Source organism: Adiantum capillus-veneris, chromosome 15 (assembly GCF_014529385.1).
Source record: "Adiantum capillus-veneris isolate H3 chromosome 15, ASM1452938v2, whole genome shotgun sequence".
NCBI classification, from domain to species: Eukaryota; Viridiplantae; Streptophyta; class Polypodiopsida; order Polypodiales; family Pteridaceae; genus Adiantum; species Adiantum capillus-veneris.
The window spans coordinates 120,489,650-120,510,260 of NC_140945.1; the positions used below are offsets into that span (position 1 = coordinate 120,489,650).

Consider the following 20,611-nt stretch of genomic DNA (forward strand, 5'->3'; position numbering starts at 1 on the left):
CAAGGAGAAGGGAGTTTACAAAGGTAAAAAAAAACTCTCTGCTTGACCCTGCCTCTACTTACAACTTTATATCAACGGAGTTGGCCACCAAGTTGGAGATTCAAGCTTTTGACATGGGAGATATTGTAACGGCTGATACAACTTTCAAGGGACAACAAGCCTTTGCGACTCCCTTGATTGGGAAGTTGAGGCTTCATGTCCAAATCTATGTCGACAAAGAATACTTTTTCATCTCTCCTCTCCAACTTGAAGATGCTATCCTAGGGGTACCATGGTTTGATCACATGGCTGCCAACATGAAGTTCGCTGAAAGGAGAACCTACTTCACCTACAAGGGAAAGAACATGTATATAGATGCTAGTGACTGTGGTTGTACTATACCACTTGTAAATTCTCTTGCTTTTGATAAATCAATGAAGAGCTCAATTTTTGCGTACATAATTTTTGTCAAAGAGTCCCTAAAAGATCCTAATGTTTCACCAAATGTAAATGGTAGGAATCAAGAAGAGTTAGACTTGTCAAATTTTATAAAAGGATTCCAAGATGTGTTCATAGATGATATCCGTATGGACTTACCTCCAAAAGGAGGGGATGATGACCAATGCATTGAGCTCCTTCCAGGAATCTCACCGCCTAACAAGCTTCTCTATCGATTTTCTCAAGCTCAACAAGAGGAGATCTTGAGGCAAGTACAAGAATTGGCTGACGAAGGGATGGTGTTGCCTAGCTCCTCTCTCTTTTGTTCTCCAATCCTTTTAGTGCAAAAGAAAAATGGTACATACCGTATGTGTGGACTATCGAGCACTAAACCATATCACTATCAAAAACAGATTTCTCGTTCCTTGAGTGGAAGATCTGTTTGATAAGCTACAAGGTTCTACCTACTTCAGTAGAATTAACCTTAAAAGTGGCTATCATCAAATACAGATAGTGGATGAAGATATTCTAAAGACAGTGTTTCGTACAACGTTTGGCCTTTCTGAATATCTAGTCATGCCTTTTGGCTTGACTAATGCACCACGTTCAATTGTCTAATGGAGAAAATATTTAGATTCTATCGCAATTTCACTGGAGTGTTCTTTGATGATATCATCATCTACTCCAAGTTTTTGGAGGAACGTAAGCAACATCTCTAACTGATTTTTCAAGCATTGATGGAGAACAAGCTTTTTCTTAACGAAAAGAAAAGAGAATTTTTCCTTCAAGAGATTCAATACCTAGGTCATATTATCTCTCAAGATGGTATCCGTATGGATCCATCAAAGTTAGAGGTAATAAAAGCATGGCCTAATCAAAGGAATCTACATGAGCTAAGAAGATTTATTGTTATGTGTGCATACTATAGATGCTTCATAGAAACATTTTCTCAAATAGCAGGACCATTACATGACTTAATAAGAAAAATGTTAAGTATTTATGGACTGCTAAGGAGAAAAATGCTCTTGACAAGCTCACAGAGAATCTTACCTCCCAACTAGTCCTCATGCTTTCGGATCTCTCAAATCCATTTGAGGTCCAATGTGATGCTTGTGGTGATTGCCTTGAAGCACTCTTTCTTCAAGAAGGGCATGTCATAGAATATGAGAGCCAAAGGATCAATACAAATGAATATGTCTTAGGCGTTTATGAGAAATATCTATTAGCTGTTCTACATGTCCTAGGCACATGGAAGTATTGTTTATTGGGGACTCCATTTATTCTACGAACCAACCACCAAAGGCTTAAGTACTTCATGATGTAAACCAAGCTTTATATAAAAAAATGAGGTGGGCAAATTTTCTTTTGCAATTTAAATTCCATATTGCTCACATTGCTAGCAAGCACAATCAAGTGGCTGATGCACTTTCACAACGACCAAAATTTAATGCGGTGTTTATAGCTACTCACAATGATCTATCTTCTATGATAGATGAGTATGCTACTGACCCGGACTATAGAGACATAATGTCAGCCCTTGCTTTGGGGAAGAAAGAGGAACCATTCACCTTGCAGGATGGTTATCTTCTCCATGGAAATAAACTATGTGTTATCCACTCCCTTTGTGGGAAAGTCATGTATGCGCTTCATACATCACAATCATAACATAAAATTTTTGGAAAGCATAAACTATCCCAAGCCTAAGTCCCAAGACCTCAAACACGTTCGAAGGTCAAGAGAGCTAGCAAGGAATCAGGGTAGGGAAGAGGAAGAAGAAACATCTCATAGGAGAAAGAATTAGTTCCTCACTTATCATCACTCTTCTTGCTAGCATACATAATAGCATAGTAATGAAGATGGAGAAGATGGAATTCTTAAGCATTGAAGCATGGATCTTTGTTGGATTTGCATTCCATAGCCAAGAGTGTTTTTGTAGGCTCTTAACCTCTCTACTTACTTGGAGAAGGAGAGGGAGCTCTTGCACTTTGCACAACACAAGGAGAGAGAGAGAGAGAGAGAGAGAGAGAGAGAGAGAGAGAGAGAGAGAGAGAGAGAGAGAGAGAGAGAGAGAGAGAGAGAGAGAGCAGGAGAGTATACCCCCCAAGAATTCCCCTAGATTCCTTGGTCCACCCCCCCTTGTAGCTCATGCTTGAAGCTCATTGGACCCCTCCAGGTCTAGCCAATCACAAGCAGGATGCATTACAAGCAACAAGGGTAGTCTTGGGACAAGTGTCCCCCTTTCCCCTTTAAGATATAAGACTTGATAAATACCAAAAAAAAATTTTAAATCTACTAATTTATCATTGGACCCCTTGGGTGCCCAACCAATAGGCTTTAGACACACCATGAGGGCAACATGAGGAGGATCTTGACAAGTGTGCCTTTTGCTTTCTTTGTACCAAGCTTGCCTTGTGTGAGGGTGTGTGTGTTCCCTCTCTAGCCCCATCTTGTAGGGCTCCCCTCCTCCTTGTAGCGATAGTGATTTGACTTTTGCACACCTTACCTCAAGCACCTTAGTCAGAAAGCATGGCAAAGCACCTCAATCTTGGGTGGTGCTCCCACAAGCACCTCAAGCTCTCTAGTTGGCAAGAATGAAAAGCACCTTAAGCACCTTAATCAGCAAGCACGACAAGCACCTCAAGAACCTTAGTCATCAAGCACCTCAAGCACCTTAAGCTTGGGCCAGGTTCCCACCTCAAGCATAGCTCTAGCTTATCTAAGGTCAAAGGAATTTTAACACTAATTATTGGAGGTATTCAATGAAGCTAACCCTAAGGTCTTTAAGCTCAATTGGTTAGCCTTTCTCTTCGACATACCATCTCTCATTTGGGTCCCTTTACCACTGGTCCCATGTTGAGATACATCTATAAGTGCATGTCTACATCCTAACCCTTGTTCCCGTTTCTTCTCCCACATTAAATGATCAGTTTCATTTGATAAAGTCATCTAGGTTGGTTAGATATTAGATTTTATGAAATTACCTCTCTCTTGAAATCATAATTGTCCTCGACTATGAGGTAGATGAGATAAAGCCTTAGTCATTAGTCAAGCTTGCTTAGCGGCTAGAGGATCCCTTTTTACCCTATGACATCTTTCCAAGATGGATGAATAATACTTGGTGCTTGGGAGACATAGTTGCCGTCGCAAGCATGTCTGATCTTTAGTCCTTTTCATTCTCCCAAGCAGAGTGACAATTTCTACTTGGTGTTATCATCACAAACATGATTCTAAGCATACATACTATTTAAATTTGTGCACAATAAAAAAAAGAACTAGTCTTATAAGACAAAAACATTGGTCATTTAAAAAAAATTTATACATTTTCTTACTCTAATGTAGCATTGTAAGCATTAACAAGGTTCATACTATCCTTAAGCTATATTCTTTGCATCCATCTAGCATCTTCAAAAGGATGATTTTTGAACTTAATAAGATACCATCGGATAATCTTATCATGTCTGTTGTCTTCATGCCGAAGGATAACTTTGGGTTGTAGCACCTCTTCTTGGTCTTTAACTTCGAGAGGGTCTTCAATAATTGGTTCACTTGATGGCTCTCCTTTGTAGGGCTTAGATAGGCTCACATGAAAACCATTATGTATGCGCCAATGGTTGGGCAACTTGAGTTGGTAATACATCTCATTGATGCGCTTCAAGATTTGGAAAGGACCATAGTATCTTCCTGCTAACTTAGCATAATAGTTTTGATGGCCCGTAGGATTTTTTCCTGTCGTTTGCCTCAATCAAGCCATAGGAAACTTAAGTAATACCCATTCATTTTCTTTGAACGTTAAGGACCTTCTGTGCTTGTCAACAACCACCTTTTATCCTTGTTGAGAGATGGATATAGCCTCCTTAATCTTTTGAAAAATTCTTGTAGGTCATGGCTATATTCATTGGCAGCAGCGAAGATCTTCCCATATACTTTAAGTAGCAAGGGACTTTTAGGTCTTCCCTCAATTTTGCAAAAGGTGCTTTTCCTGTAGAAGTATATACAATATTATTGTACTACTAGAGGTAAGTACTTTTTCCATTATGAGCATTGGTCTACTTTTGTAACATAAGTATGTAGTAGATCGAGTATCGTAAGATTGGCTATCTCACTTTGGCCATCCATTTGTGGGTGATAGTCCAAAGAGAAATTCAATCTTGTTCCTAGATTTTCAAAGAGACCTTTCCAAAATTTACTGGTCATTCTAGGATCTCTATCTGACACAACAGATGTTAGTGATCCATGGTGTTTGAAAATCTGTGATATGAAGAGAGTTGCCATTTGGTGTCCCTTAATAGTCTTTTCAATAGGAATAAAGTGTGCTTGCTTGCTAAACCTGTCGACTATTGTCCATATTCCCATACTCCCATGGATAGACTTGGGTAATCCAAAGATAAAATCCATGGATATACTCTCCCATGGTGAATTTGGGATAGGCAATTGCCAGAGTAATCTAGGTTGCTTCCCTCTATCATACTTAGTCTTTTGGCATACTACACATTTTGAAACATACTCTTGTAATTCCACTTTCATGGTAGGCCAATAGAAGTACGTTTTTACTCCTTGGAGAGTAGGTTGAATACCTCTATGCCCCGCATAGGGAGGAGCATGGGATTTTCCATATTCATTGCATCACCTAGGTCACAAGGAACAAAAAGATTATATTGTAACAAGTCTCTCTTGATGGGAGAAACTATAATACAAATGGCTATTGGAGGGGGGACCGGCTCCACATAAATTTGGTCCTCAATTGTAGTCATGTTCTCTAAATCTCTCTCCTGCAAAAGTATTGTTCATGCCAAGTTAACTAAGTGTTTACCAAGTTCTGTGGTCATATGGGGAGGTACCAAAATCACGATCCATCCCAAATGTGTAGAAAACTACAGCAAAATTATTCAAAAAAGTAGCTCTATGACATAGAAACACTCTTCCAAGGTCAAAACATAAAAAAATAACCATTTCAGCACTCAAATCCACGCATTTAGCTCCCAAATAGGTTCTCACGGACCACAATAAAACTGAGAATGGTTACACTTAGATTAAAGAGCAAGAGACAAGGAGCACAATGCACTAATTGAAATCAATTGCTGATTACCAGTCAAAGAGAAAGATTGATTAAATATGTAGAAGACTTGCAACTCACAGTTGACGCTCAAAAAGCTCCCTTGAGATAATGATAATGTTACTTTTGAAACAAAGGGTTTTGACCCAAAACCTTGGGACCCTTTCCCATGGCCATTGGCCACTTTACAAGGCTTGTAGGTTTTGAGCGGACAATAGAGAATAATGGGCTAGATGAATACACTTCAAGAATCATTACTTGCTAATTACAAGGCTTCTTTGGAAAAAAGATAGAATACAATGCAATGTGGTGTGTAGCCGGCTCTTCAATGTCAGTCTCCTGCATCCTCCAAACAGCCATAGGGTGCAATGTATAATCTCAAAGGCCATAGGTTGCCCTCTATTCCAATTAGAGATATGGTGGCCCTAGGGACATGGTGCATATGTAGGTACTATTAAATGGCCTAAGTGCTTATTGGAAGCTTTGACATTGACACATAGGCCACCCTCTATCCCCTGAGCCATATGTTTCTCTCTATTTTGATTAGAGATCCTATGGACCTAGGGACATAGTGTGCCAATGTATACTCTCAATAGATTTCCCTCTATTCAATTGAGATATCCGATGGTCGTAGGGCCATAAGGCTATCATGGTGCATATACAGGTGCCTTGAATAGCCAGCCATATGATTTCTAATTCAAATAAAGGGCAACAACCTAAGGCCCTAGGGCCATAGCATCTTTAATTATAATAGAGGGAAGCCTAAGGGCCCTGAGCTTATGCATTGGCACCCTATGTCCCTAGGGCCATAGGGTCTCTCATCCAAATAGAGGGAAACCTAAGACCCTAGGGACATAGGGTGGCCTAGGTGACAATGTATAAGCTCTCAAAGAGCATGTAGGATACTCAATGGAGCCTAAATATGCACCATGGAATCAGTATGGCCCTAGGGCCATAGGATCTCTCATTACAATAGAGGGCCAACATGTGACACATTCCTAGTACGTTGGAAAGGGGGAAGGGGGAAAGAACCCAGCACACTCCAAACTTGCCTCTCTATAGCCCAGGGATTAACCCGCACCCCTAACCACACAGAATCACACACACCAATACACAATCTGCAAACTACAATTGCATAAACTCGCCTTTGAGCACCACCGGCTATACACACTCACACATGAGCACTTCAACATTATTGGCTTGATAGTACACCATCATACACAACCATACCTACACCAAATAAGTAAACACACAATCCCTGGGAGGCGACACAAGCCTCGACCACACACAATAGCTCACTCAATCATTCTCTCCCTCCCACTCTACACACACACATACACAAAACTCGGAGCCAACGCTACCACGGGTGTGGGGCACGAGACGAGATAGACAAGGTGATTGATGGAAAATTCAACACGAAAAATAATCCCATCGAGCTGCGAACTCACCTATCCATAGCAAAAAATAACAATCCTCATACAATGATGGCAGCTTCTCTGATTGCTCTCCTTCAAGCTCCTGCTTCACAAGCCCATGGCAGCTTCTTCTTCACGTGATGGCACCCTTCTCAAGCAACCTCCTCAGCCATGCCCCTGCACTCTCTTCAACAACCTATAGCTCTTGGCGCCCTCAATCTTCAGCACCTTGGCCAGCCCGAACTCTTCTCGATCCATTGCTCCAACCGAGCACACCTCAAGGTGTCCCTCCAATCCTCAGCGCGTACACTACAAGTTTTAGACATTTTCTCACTTTGATAAAAAGATCCTTTTTCCACCCTTTTTTCCACCCTAATGTGTTAAAAACCTAAGAAGTGTGAATTATTTTTCTCATTTCCTTTTTTTGTTTCCCAATGATTATTTTTTTAAACCATGCATCAATTTTTCTTATCCTCAAAGTGGGAATAAATCTCTTGCAAAATAAAGTACTGACATGAAAAATAATCGAGCTCATAATTATTGTTATCTTTCTGCTATTCCTATGAGAAAAAATTACTAACGTATAATATTTGTTGGTCCTATGAAATGTAAAAACCAAAACACAATATGAAAATAATTTGCACTCAAGACCTTGCACGTTCATGGTGTGAATTTTTTCCAATTGAGGCTCTTAAAGATTGTACTGCGAAGTAGGTAAAAATTAGCACCTCAAAAAAATTTCATTCTACATTTTATAGTTCTGATGAAAATATTTTTCACTCATACATCTTGTAATGATAAATATTTCCACTCTTAACCGAGAGAATTATCAATCTTGAGTGTAAATTATTTCCACTTTTGACATCGAAAAATTTTCATTCTTAAGTTGTATTTTTTTACAAGTTAATTAATACATTGGATAGGTAGAAAACTAGTGGAAAAAATTAATACATTAGAACCTTGCCCTGATTATCTATGCAAAAGAGAGACATTAATTGTCACCGTCATTGAAATTTTTTGAATAGGGTAAATCTTTTTCACTTCACAATGACAAAAGGATCTTATTCTCACATATAATCTTTTTGTAGCGATATTATTCACACTTAAAAAGTGTACATGTTAGAAACATTCAACACCTCTAATGTAGTTTCATAGCTATAAATTTATCATATATTGAAAGGAATCTCTATCTTGTACACATAACAGTATCCAAATTATGGAGATAACCTCAAATCAAACATCTTTTATGGATAGTTCTATAGTATGAAAAATGCTAATAGTGGCCAATCAATTAACATACATCAAAACATTCAAGACCGCAACAAGAGCAATAATGCTTTGAAATAATATCGATTATAACTTGTCCCAAAAAATCTTTTATAGCTTTATAATTCGGATATACGCTTGCGCATTACATGCTAAACTGTCCAAAATTTTTGTCAAAATAGAGACAACATATATAACCAAGGTTCCATAGTGAACTTGATTTAAACAAGTTCAACTTCATCCTGACCCATATCTTTAGCCCCAATGGCCCAAGACACTAAAACATCCAATGCCTCTGAATCTTGGAATTCTTTCTTGAAATCAAATGATTCCTTTGGCGTAGTCCGTTGCAGCTCTTTTAAAAAGTCAGCTAGTCGCCTATACATGAGGTCTATGTTGTGCTCTCCCATCAGTTTCAAAGCTATCGCTTCTTTTTTTGTCTTCTTAAGTGCCTTATTCTGCAAAAGGTATGTCACACTCATGTAAGGACCTTCATAAAAAATCCATTGAATTTGCAATGCAACTTGCTCATTTACAAGACCAAAGATGTTAGTAGCAATACATGAGGCGATAATATGACTTTGTTATGAGAAGGATTCAAATTCCTCTTTTTTGAGTTGCAAACCTTCAATAAATAAAAAAATTCACAACCCTCAAAATGCTTGATTAGATCAGTATACCAAGAAAAGGGCTTGTACCAGGGTAGAGGTGTTCTCTTTGTATCTAGCAGGAACTTTGGAAACTCTTTTAGCTTTTCCATTTTCTCTTGCTTCACGCTGCAAAGACCATTCCATCTTAAAATCATTACAAAATAGAGATTTAAAGTCTCTACCAAAGAGTTGACAATGAGCAGACCCTTGAAATGACGGCAGCATTGCTAGATGATTTCTTGTTTGTGAGATCCTTCAAAGCCTGCAAAAACAAGATTTTCTTGATCCCTTTCAAGGGAGACGTCCTTTAATGACATCAAATCACTAGTCTCTAACCTTTTTCTTTGAGGGTATATTTCCTTTATCTTTGTTTCCACACTATAAGCGAACATATAGGTATCATTCAAACACCATTAATAGATTAAAAAAAATCTTCACACATTGAGTTTAAGACACTTACCACCAGCTCATTTAAGCACATGACCTTTGCCTTCTTTTTTGATATGTTAATGGGTGGTGTAGCATCATCATTCTAAAATAAAATTGATATAAACATGCAAGTCACAAGATTTAGCTCAATAAGAGGAAAAACCAAAGAAGTTTACCCCTCTAAATATCTCCATATCACCTTTGTCATCAAGGTCTACCAATGCATGGTTAAACACCTATATTAACTATCATCTATAAGCAAAAAAGTAGGTCTCAACCCATGACGTAATCAATAATACAAAGAAGTCCTTACAAAATTATTGATGATTGAAATGCCATGGTCTTCACTTGTTTCCACCATATCAAACATCTTCCATGTTGACTACACACAAACATCATTAAACATAGCCAATTTGAGGAATCGCATGTGATTGGTTTTGTGGAAAAGATCACAATTTACCTCTCTTACTTCTTCGTTTGAATGATCCAAGTCAATAGGTAAATTTGCAGTTAGAGGAGAGTCATTCCCAAAATTCTATAAACACAAATATACAAAGTAGATAAATATTCCAAACAATTTCTTGAATACTTTAAAATTTGCTACAAAATCTCAATGTACAAAACCTTACAACTCTACTAAGAAAACATGATCAATAACGTTGTCATGCCAAGAATCATTCTTGCCACAAGAGGATGGTAATTGGAATTTTGTGAAAGATCCATTGATAGGTAGCACTGTAACCTAGGGGAGTGGAAAAAAGAAATTGTAGAGGGAACAAGATTTCTAAATTAAAATCAAAGTATAAACAAAATAAAGGCTACACATTGACCTCCTTAGTTTTTTGTGGGTGTCCCAACTTACACTCAAGAGATATGCTGCTTGATTGCATGTATGTGGATGACCCGTTTGGAGTGTTACTAGCCTTGAAATGTAAAAATGTGGTCTTTAGGAGCTTAGGTCTATGTAAGCAAAATTAAATAAAACTGAGAAGAACCGAGTACCTCTATTGGTGCTTCATAGCACTCCTTCGCACCTTCGCCGGTGGTCGAGTGCACACTTGAGCGTTGTTGTGAAGAGAAGGAAGGGCTGTCCTCCTTGGAAGGCTGAAACTACCTTATTAATAGTCCCAAAAAAGAGAACTTAATTGAAATTCAAATCCAAAGAAAAGGTGAGACTTACAAGTAATTCCAAGGAGGATTTACTTTCAAGCATTTTTAAATACACAATAGGAACTTCTATGACTTGTCCCTAAACACAAGGCATTTTTTCTCAGTTTAAAGCTCTCATTTTTTGAAACAATTTTACATTGGATATCACATTCAAAAGAGATACTTACAACATGCAAACATGACACTTGCATAACGCTTCCAGGGATATAACATCCATGTGCATCTTGGTTGATAGATTCTATTTCCACCTTCCACTTTGCATAGGTATTTCCATCGCAAGACTTTGAAAAGATTGTACCAATGGCAATCTCCTTGGTATCTCCATCTAAGAAAGGAATAAATACATACTGTTGTTGCACACCTTGAGGAGACAAGCCATATCTACAACTGATGTTCTCATGTGAGAGGATTTGAGATGAGCCCATGATGGAGACTAGATCCTGTAGGAACATAACACTCATCATCCATGGTTGCGACACTTTTAGGAGGGATCACACTCCGTTGGTATCCCTTTTGATTATCCACAAGGATTCTTGGTGCTTCCATACTATCTAAGCTATCTTGAGTTTGATTTTCTTTGTCCTCCAAATCAATGATTAGAGAACGATACCCCCTACTCTTTTCACTAGAGAATGACATAGCTTTTAATCGCAAATAGCATCTGTGCTGATTTAGCTTTTGAAAGATCACTTTCTCTGACATGTACTTACCATCTTTGTCCCCAGTGCCTCCAAAAGATATCAATGTATTCCTTTTGCGCCGTATAAAGTCTTTGATCTGTTCTCTCATCTCCTTGTCTTTACTTAGGTCAGCATTTATAAACTTGTCTATAGTGAATATACCCAGACCATTCTCAGCCCATTTTCGAATATTCTCTAAATTTTTGTTATATCAGTTGTGTTCCCAACTATTATTCTTTCTAAGAAAGGACTTCTGTTGAGCATTCTTTGGGATCAAAATTAGTGGGGGAGGCTGAGAGAGAGGCACTTGTTGCTTGGTTGGTGGCTTGCTTTGGATAAGAGCCTGTTCATCCTGCAAATTTAATATTGAAGAGGACACCTTGTCATTATCATGGCCATGCTTCTCTTGCGATAAGGAAATCTTCAAGGTCGACAATTTCTCTTGTGCCCAACTATACAATGCAACTCGGTGTCCGGGTATGTCCATTCCCAAAGCTTCCCATGAAGGCACAGAATATATAGAAGACTGCTTCCGTTGATGTTACTCTTGAGTATGGTGCGTGTGTATCGATCCGCACCTAAGTATCCATTAACAAGTTGAGTAACTTCCCTTGCATTCCAGCGAGTCATGCCTTCTAAGCACTCCTTCTCCATGTTTTGATGAAAGAGCACGAGATCTGTAAGAGAAAATTACAAATTGAGCACAATTGAAATAACTATGGCATCTCTCTCTCTCTCTCTCTCTCTCTCTCTCTCTAGCAAAAGGTGAAGGCAAAGGCCTTGATTCATAACACCGTAATCTATTTAGGGAAGAATTTGGGCCGCTATCTATTGTTTAAGGTAAACTCTGCCCTTTTGTATATGAACCCGTTAGGCTCTTGATACGCACCCTTTAAATCTCTAGTACTGTTTCTCTCTTTCACTAGTTTGTAGTGGATTGGTCTCATAGGTCATTTTGGCCTTTCGAAGGTAATGGCGCATTACGGTAGAAGTCCACTCGTATGGCCTATTGAAGATGTTAATATATCACTTCATTTCATTTCTCTCTCTCTCTCTCTCTATCTCTCTATCTCTCTCTCTCTTTCGAGAAGATGATCATTGATATTGAATATTCCAAAACCAGTACAACAGAGCATGGCTGTCACAAACACAAAATTACAATTCCAAAATTTCTTAAACTCTCATCCTTAATGCTGTGATCATTAGGACCGGGCAGCACCTACTCATCCTCCTGACTACGAAGCCTGGCAGAATCATCGGTAGCTGCAATGTTGAGCTGAGCGGCTGGCTCCACAATTGATTTCCGCTTCAAAGTGGAAACATTGTGAGCAATCTCAACACAAAATTTCGTGTTGTGCATCATAAGAAGGTCCAACAAACCTTCGTGAAACCATTGGGTAGCACATGCCTTGTCTTCTTGTTTGAGCCATACCCAATGTTAGGCATCAAAATGCACCTTTGAATTTCCTCCTGACATGTGAATCAATACCCTTTGGTCTACGCCAGCTTGGCTTGACACAGATCTTGCGATCACTCTGGGCGCGCTTGAACTTCTTTACACACTTCTTCACAATCCTGGGCTTGACGAGGGGGGTCACCATGGCTGCCGTTGTTAGCGTTGTCGCCTCCCACCTCTCACACCTCCTCTCTCTCTCTCTCTCTCTCTCTTGCGCCTATTGAAGATGTTAATATATCCTTTCATTTCATTTCTCTCTCTCTCTCTCTCTCTCTCTCCGCTCTCTCTCTCTCTAAGTTCCGATTAGGATACTCTCTCTCTCTCTCTCTCTCCCCTTGTTGAAGACGTTAATATATCCTTTCATTTCATTTCTCTCTCTCTCTCTCTCTCTCTCTCTCTCTCTCTCATAGGTCACTATGGCCTTTTGAAGACGTTAATATAACATTTCATTTCATTTCTCTATGCGCAGCCAGCTAACGTCAACATGTTGATAAAAAACGAGCATGGCGCAGCTTGTGACGTACCCGTGATCGATGGCCACTGCGCTGCAAGGTCGATGGACACTGCAGGATGACGACGTAGCAGACGTTGCGCTCGCGAGAAGACGAGCTTGGAGCTGCAGTTCGCCAGGGCCAGCTGAGAGTGAGATTTTTTTGGGAGAACCCGCTGCACGTCCGTGTGATCATTACGCACTAGGGGAGTGGGGGGACCCGCCACAACGAGATTTTCTTGTTTTTGAAGAGTTTTAAAAACGGGGCTACTGGCGCAGCTTGCTGATTTTGAGCTTTTGAAGAGTTTTAAAAACTCAATAATATATATGCTAATTAGGGTCGGGGCTGCAGCGTGTCACAAGCAATATTCAGCGTGTTGTTTTTAAAAGGGGAAATTTCCAAAATACCCCTCTAATTTGAGGAAATTCCCAAAATACCCCTCAAATTTCAAAAATTCCCAAAATGCCCCCGATATTTTTTCATAAATCCCAAAATGCCCTTCAAATTTTCCAAAATTCCCCAAATACCCTTGGTTGTGAGACTAAATTTCTCGAAAAATAAAATTTTTTGTAGGTCTTTACAAGAAGAGTGATTGTCTATCGTACAAGATGCTAAAACTACAATTTGAGTTGGTTACGTAGGCTTTGGAGATGAATTGCTTCATTATTTTTAGACATAATTGCCTTTTTTGCGATGGTAATTGGTGACAAATTACATGCTCAACACTCAAAAACGGATCTCAATTGTCAAAAACGAATGAAGATTAGAAATCTTGAACATTCCAACCAAAATAGATACAAGGGTATTTTGGGAATTTTTGAAATTTGAGGGGTATTTTGGGAATTTCGTCAAATTAGAGGGGTATTTTGGTAATTTTCCCTTTTTAAAATCACCGTGCGCGAGTCCGGCAAAGAAAGGTGCGCAAACTCCTCCGGTGCTCTGATCTCCTACGCATAGAGGCAAGTTTGTCGACCCACCCTAAGCCTGGTAAGCGGAGAGAGAGAGAGAGAGAGAGAGAGAGAGAGAGAGAGAGAGAGAGAGAGAGAGAAGAAGAAGAAGAAGAAGTAGTAGTTAATGTCGTGGGAAACTATCCCAAGAGAGCTTAAAGATCTACCCGACGTTCGGGTTGAACTCTGGTGAGATGAAATGATATATTAACGTCTTCAAGTTGCCAAAATACGATGTCTGGTTACAAAAAGAGAAGCTAAAAATTGAATTTGGGAGTACTAGAATGGGAGATAGAAAGAGAGAGAGAGAGAGAGAGAGAGAGAGAGAGAGAGAGAGAGAGAGAGAGAGAGAGAGAGAGAGAGAGAGAGATGAAATGATATATAGCATCTTGTGATATACGATGTCTGGGTACAAAAAGAGAAGCTAAAAATTGAATTTGGGAGTACTACAATGGGAGATAGAAAGAGAGAGAGAGAGAGAGAGAGAGAGAGAGAGAGAGAGAGATGAAATGATATATAGCATCTTCAAGTGGCCAAAATGACCTATGAGACCAAACGGACACAAACTTGTGAATCTAATACGATGTCTCGGTACAAAAAGAGATGCTAAAAAATGAATTTGGGAGTGCTACTAGCTAGTATTTTGTGGGATCTGTGTGATCACTCATACAATGGGAGAGAGAGAGAGAGAGAGAGAGAGAGAGAGAGAGAGAGAGAGAGAGAGAGAGAGAGAGAGAGAGAGAGAGAGAGAGAGAGAGAGAGAGAGAGATGAAATGATATATTAGCGTCTTCAAGTGACCAAAATGACCCATGAGACTAAACCAACTCAAACTTGTGAATCAATACCATATCCGGGTACAAAAAGAGACGCTAAAAATGAATTTGGGAGAGCTGTAAGTACTTTATATTAAATTCTTGTTGTTGAATATCTTGACTGAATACATTCAAAGTTCCTAAAGGGTCATGGAAGAGGGCTCGCAAGGTGTCGAAACTGATCTAGTCAAGGTTGTGAGAGGTGCGACCCAAGAGGGGTTGCAATCTTCCCAGCTAGTTGTCAAGGCGACGGGCAGATATGTTGAGCTCGACACAAAGTTCTTGGAGAATTGGATGGCCAAGCACGAGGTAATTCAATGTGAGGAACCACTTCCTTGGGTTCCCTTGTGCCAACTTCATGGTCACGAAGCTGTCCGTCTCACAAGGGGAAACAATATTGATGACTTGGCACATAAGTTTAGGCATCATGGTTACATGCCAACTCTCGCAGATTTTATTGTCTCGGAAAAAATGGCCAATGGAGACATAATTTGAGTAAGTGAGCAGGAAGAAAAAGAATGGGATGAGTCCTTTTGGGGGGAGGTGAATCGGCAGTTTGATCGAGAGTTGCTTGCATCTCAATCATGGGCACATCTTGTTGGTCGAAAGCTGGTGGTATGGGATGGAAACCATCGTTTGAAGGCTTGGACAAGAGAAGTCAATTCAGGTGAGAAATTATTTTTTACCTCAATATGTATGTGTCCTATTTACTATAATTTATTAATGTGGTGAATTAATCTTGTGAAGCTTGCCATGATGATGCCTCAAAGTTTGTACGTGTTAAGTGTACAATCACTGCGTTCTCGAAAGATGAATAATGCTCTATGCTGTTTGTGTTGGATTGTCTTAATAGGTGAGAAAGGTACCTTGGGATGTATTTTGAGTTATAGAGGCAAATCATATCATAAAACCCTAATATGTATGGAATTTTTTTGCTAGTTTGACACAAACACATATCAAGAGGACGCTTGCAAGCCAGATCCACTTGATAAGAAGGCTTGCCCTTGGAAATGAAAATAGCTGGAAGAAATATTTTGATGAAGAGGCACTACAGGAGATAGAGGCAGAATTTTCTGAAGACAAGAGGGGACATCCCTAGATTTGGTGGACTATACCACTTGGCCTCCTCATGCAGCTTATCTACTCTGTATGGCCATTCATAACCTTCTTTGTTTGTTTCTTTTAGTTCATGTTATGCTCAACCTTACATGCTCAACTTTGATGTAGAGTGAATTCAAATTGTAGCTCTCAAAGAGGTTAGAAGAGGTGGTTGTCCCCAAAGATGACCCAACGTATAAAGCATTGTATAAGAAAACCATCCGCGAGGTGGAACAACATTTCAAAGGGAAGAAAGGATTCAAGCTTGTGGCAGTGGCAAACCCAGCCCTTGGGGAGGAGTGGGTTAATAAGATTTACGATCTAGATTGGGAGAGCGATCACAACGTAACTTTGGACAAACTGCTTACAGTGACCCGAACACCGCTTCCTCCAGAAAGGTAGTCTCAAGTATTTTTGTTTAATATGTTTCTTTGGGATGGCTATCACTGATTTGTATGACTTTTCAAGTGCAAAAAAGTTTTTGTTTTAGATCGCATTCTAAACAAGGATATTGGAAGAGCATGGGGCTTCGAAGGGGGCGACAAAGACTGGCGCTCATATATTGCATGCTACTCTTACTGGGAGTGCGTAGTGGAGAGAGAAATTGATTTAATAAGAGAGGCTGACGAGGTTTCATACATCTCGTGGAGTTCAATAATTTGAGATTTTTTTATTGAAGGTCCAATAGTAGTGCAACGAGCACTTCAAAGAAAGATACAACAACAAATGCAAAGGAAAGTGGTAGTGGTAGTGGCAAGAATATAAGGAGCCCTCACGGCACTCCAAAGAAAGACACAGTGACAAACACAAGGGAAAGGAGAAGTAGAAAGGACACAAGGAGCCCTCACGACAAGATTGACAAGAGTGGAAAGGATACAATAAAGTCTCCTGGCAAGCTAGGTACCAGAGGTGGTAAGGGTACTCTTAAAGAGGTAGTGCAAATTCTAGATCGCAAGGGTAAGGGTACCAATGAGAAGAAAAGAGGTAATAACTTGGAAGGAAAGCATAGAAAAACAAAGAAGACACCACCACAAAAAAAGGTGAAGGGCAACACTACGCGAACACAAAGGGAAAATGAAGATGAGGATGCACCGGAGGCTTTTGTGCCATTTCATCTCCCTGTACATGCTGATATAGTGCATATTGAAATTGATATATTTAATGGCCCCGAAGACTCATATGCAGTAATGATACAACGGTTTATAGAGAAACTTCAAGCCCAAGGTGGATTCTTTGAGCATGCACTTGTCTCTCTTGTATGGGTAGATCTTCCATCTGGCTTGTACCCATTTTAAGAGGAGGATGAACTGCCAGCTTGGAATGAATGGGATTTAGAAAAACTAAAGGCGTGAGTTACCATTGCAGTAGAGTTCTTGAGCCATGATGGTTTGTTTGTTACTACTAGTGGTATTGAGCATGAATTTGAGATTGTGTCACGTGTGATGGGGCAATCCAAACTTCAGTATGTATATAGTATGTTCTTGGAAACTACAACCCAATGCAAAAGGACCGTTCGTGGGAAAGTAGAAGAGGTAAGTCAAAACCACTTGAGGATTATGGTTGTAGAGTTTTTTTTAGGCTAAGCTCTAATAATTTACTCTCTTAATGCTACCTTGCAGGTTTCCATTTTAATGATTACATTCTTTGCCCATCCAGATTGTACACGTGAATTAAATTGGGAGGAAGCATTACTAAAAGTCATGAAGGGATCTTTCAACAACAAGTCTGATACATTTGTGGAGCTACCAACAGGGAAGCTAAACCTAACACTAGATGAAGAAGGCAATGCCTTGCATGGTGCAGCTGAGAGACACACAAACTTTTGTGGTTTCCTAGTTTCGCTCTGCACTCAAGAAGGGGAAATCATAATAGATTGTTTTGCTGGGGTCAGAAATATGGCCAAAGTGTGTGAGGTCTTAGACCGGTATTGTATGAGTATTGAGATTGATGAGAGGTGCCATGAACATTGCCTCTCTAAGATAGGCGATCTGTTAGAGGTTTAGATGACATGAGACATCAACTTCATTGACTTTATAAGACAAATATGATTGTTTTTTGCTCATTCATTTTGTATGTGAGTATGTATCTTTGAATTGTGATTGATGGACACAACCTTTTTCTATTGAATTTCAATTTGTATATTTGAAGAGTGGTTGAATACATTTTGTTTCCATTTTTTTAATCAACCTACCAAGCAAAGTGAGAAAATTGTGTATGTTTATGTGATGTAGGACTAATGGAGCCATGTGTTGAGGATACCAATCAAGTATTGGCATGTTCATCCTCAGAGAGAGGTTCCCTTTTGCGGGGTGAGCTTGAGAGCTGGGTGTTGATCCTACAATCCAATCTGGATAGTTTTCATTCACCTTTGCTTGCACAAGATGTAATATTGAGAATGATATTCCCCCCAAATAGAAAGGGAAAGGGAAAACGGTCTATGAAAAAAAGGCAGAATAGGTCACTCTTAGAAATTTTCATGGATAAAGACTTTCCAGGAGTAGACATCACCTTACCACAAACTATTACGCAGGTGTTTGCTCGATATAAAGAGAAGTGGCTTTTAAATACTACACAGTGGCGACTTTGTATAGGCTTTTAAATACTACAAAGTGGCGACTTTGTATAGGCACAAGAGAAATTGTGAGACATGCTGTGGACGTTGTGATGTCTATGGCAAGGAAAGAAAAAACATGGTGCGATTTGAGTACATCTCGTTTATCGAGCAATTGCGTCTTCTATGTTAGTGCGAGGAGTTTTGTCATGATTTTCTTACAATGTGGCGGGCAAGAAGTAATTGGCAAGCGGACAGTTCAAACCTCTACCAATGTTATCAACGATTACTGGGATGGGAAAAAATAAGAATGTGCAAAGACTTTTGGAACCCACAGAAAGAGTGGGAGATTCTAGTTAAGTGCCCCAATAGTTTTTGTGCCATGTATTATCGGACTTTTCCAACCGCCTTGCGTAGTCCGGAGCTAAACAACAATTGGAATGAGATTACCAAGGAAGATGAGTTCTTATGCTCACATTGTGCAGAAAATATCAAAGTGCCAAGAAGAATGGTCAAGGTGAGACAATATTGCAATCAATTTGAATAGGCTTCATCTTAGCAATGTTTATCATGCCCATAACTTTCATGTTTTTTTAGGGGGATACTCGAAATTTTGCACTAATGTGCCATTGGGATGGCTTTCAAACAGCTTCAACCAAGCCGAAAGATAGTGAGGTTGTTGAAGTGGTGGTCCTCAACGGTGGCAAAAACTCAATTATTGGACCTTTGCCAGTTCTATTTTTCCCACTCAGCTTATTGAAGCTAGAAAAGAAACATGGCAATATTCTTCCATACCTTTTAGAGCCTTTAATATGTGAACTTGAGTGGGCTTCTGTTCATGGGTTCTCCATCAATTTTAACTATCCACCAACGGCCATATTTGACAACTCTTTGGACATAGCCTATCGTTCTTGCATTCTAAGGGCAATTCTCATGTCATGGACAGGCGATCACCCAGCCCAGTGTAAACTAGGATGTTTGAAGGATGGGGGCAAGAACGGGTGTAGACAGGATAAGCCTCCCATGAAGCAAATCACTCAAGGGGTATGCATTCCAAAGTACGTATACACAAAGAATAAATATATTGCTCGCTACCCACCAGAAAAGAGGACTGCAATAGAGATGTTTGAAGCTATAAGACTTTGAAGACAAAAACAAACAAAGGAGGAGTATAACGCTACTCTATCCAATGCAGGGCTAACAGGAGAATCACCACTCTGGAGGTTGTACCATCTCTATGGCTTTGATATTAGTTTGGATCTTGTGTATGATGTGATGCACATTCTTGCACTGAACATTTTCAAGAAGTATACTAAATAGCTATTTTTAAAGGCTAGCAATGGCATGAAAACATCCATCAATAATGCAATATATGAAGTTACTGCTGCAATTCCCCGAACACTTCGCAGAAGTGGACGATGGCCGTTGCATGCTACTAGACACCACGGAAATTTTATTGCAGAAGAGCATCAAAAGTTTATTCAATGGTGTTTACCACACATTTTAAATAATGTTCCAGACATTGAGAGATGTGGGAATGATTTTGGTTGACGTAGCTCATATCTTCTACAACTACACACGTACTCATGGTTGGACTTTGGATACCATCAATGCTACCCGAAAACTACTTTCAGCATGGAGAATTATTATGGATGAAGAGGTAGGAGAGACTGTTTCTCCTCTAGAGCACGTGGCAGGTGTGTATGTTTCTATTCACCACAAATATAATAAGCACTCCTTATATAACATGGAGACCTAAAATAATGTCAATCTTTGTATATAGGCTCTGGAGAGTTGTTTGATGACATAATACGCCATAGTAGCCATTATGGACTTTCGTGCTACCAGTTTGAGAGAAACGTGTTGGGAATTGTAGAGATTCCAACCAATAACAGGTTCAATGAGTTAACGTACACTCAATATCACACTCGAGCGCTTTTATCACGAACCTTGCAACAGTTGGAGATTGAGAAGGATGGATTGTCACCTTCAGAGAGGATACTCTCATGCATACATGAGACTCTTTTATTGCCGCAAGTTTTTTCAAAGGCTAGCATGGAACTAGAAACTTGTGAAAGATGGCATCTGTTGTGCTTAGCAATTGCATCCTCTGAAGGTCAAGCAACACAGTTGTACAAGAATGCTCAAAGGCTTGGCCCATGTCATTGCTTGAGC

The 20,611-nt window shown here is 39.6% G+C and overlaps 2 pseudogenes; one reads left to right on the top strand and one right to left on the bottom strand.

Annotated features, from left to right (window-relative positions):
* Nucleotides 1-12,280: 12,280 nt before the first annotated feature.
* Nucleotides 12,281-12,700, bottom strand: LOC147441391 (large ribosomal subunit protein eL32z pseudogene; annotated as a pseudogene).
* A 2,237-nt stretch (nucleotides 12,701-14,937) lies between these two features.
* On the top strand, nucleotides 14,938-17,888 carry LOC147441392 (uncharacterized; annotated as a pseudogene).
* The last annotated feature ends 2,723 nt before the right edge of the window (nucleotides 17,889-20,611 follow it).